General features: G+C 43.2%; 1 protein-coding gene across 2 annotated transcripts in view; it reads left to right on the top strand.

Moving 5' to 3' along the window:
• Window positions 1-455: 455 nt before the first annotated feature.
• fndc5a (fibronectin type III domain containing 5a) overlaps window positions 456-1,020 on the top strand; it is a 20,544-nt gene continuing 19,979 nt past the window's right edge. For both annotated transcript variants that reach the window (XR_004165171.1, XM_031580926.1), the window contains exon 1: window positions 456-1,020. This exon is cut by the window's right edge and continues 74 nt beyond it. The gene's annotated coding sequence lies outside the window, so the exon portion shown is untranslated.

Raw genomic sequence — 1,020 nt, 5'->3', positions numbered from 1 at the left:
TACAACTACCCATGTTTACAAGATTACCTCCACTTTCTTGCGTGCAAAAAACACAATTATCTCATTTTCCCACATATGGGTTCAAGCTATTTTAATGTTCCCTATATATCTGGTCAGACAACATTTTGTTCTAAGTTTCAGACTTTTCTGTGTAGGGTAGGACAATGCATTTATAAATGTAATTGATACATGTCTGAGAATGCAGTGATAAACCCAATTTCCAAGACACGGCGTAGCATTCAATGAAACACAATTATAGGTTCTGGCTGTAGACTACCACTGGAAGTATATTGAAAAGAGAATCGAAACTAAAGAGTGTGCCATTATGAAGCACAATGATTGTGCTGGTCAATGGAAAGAGGTCTATTTTATCAAAGATGTTTTAATTAGATTTGATTGATTGTTACAAACAAAACATTGAAGTGCATGATGGTGTGTGCGTAAGTGCATGCATGCGGGTGTGCGCAGGAGATGGAGATATGCGAGCGTGCGAGCGTTTGCACTTGCTCGCGTTTGTGTGTTGAAGCGTGGATCACAGAGTCCATGGTCACAATCTTCGCTCCAAGGATTACACAGCGTGCTCGTTTTCATTCAAAGCTTGCTGGGAAAATCGCGCCGTCCCGATCTTTGGCATTTGCAGAGTGAGCCTGGGCAACTGCTTTGCTTTATTGTTCAGCATAAACCTACATAAAAGATGTCAATGGAAAAATCACAGTCTTATTTATAACCAGACAAAGAGGTTTTTAGGTTAGACGTTTTTGAGTGTAATTTCATGCGGATGTGGAAACCGAAGGAGACAGACATTCTGGTGGCGATCGCAGCTAGCGCTGTCCCAGGTGCTGAATTCCCCGCCTCCCTCGGTCTCAATGTAACCCTCAGCTCAGCGAGCTTAGACTATTAACAGCGCTTGAGCAGGGAGATACGGAGCGAGCCGGACTGACGTGAATGTCAAGGAACAGCACACTGGCGAACACGGCGATTGCTCTATTAAATGGGATTTCACATTCAGCGACTGTGAAG

Source organism: Clupea harengus, chromosome 14, assembly GCF_900700415.2.
Source record: "Clupea harengus chromosome 14, Ch_v2.0.2, whole genome shotgun sequence".
NCBI lineage: Eukaryota > Metazoa > Chordata > Actinopteri > Clupeiformes > Clupeidae > Clupea > Clupea harengus.
The sequence above is the reverse complement of the archived record's forward strand: the minus strand, read 5'-3'. Positions and strand labels throughout refer to the sequence as shown.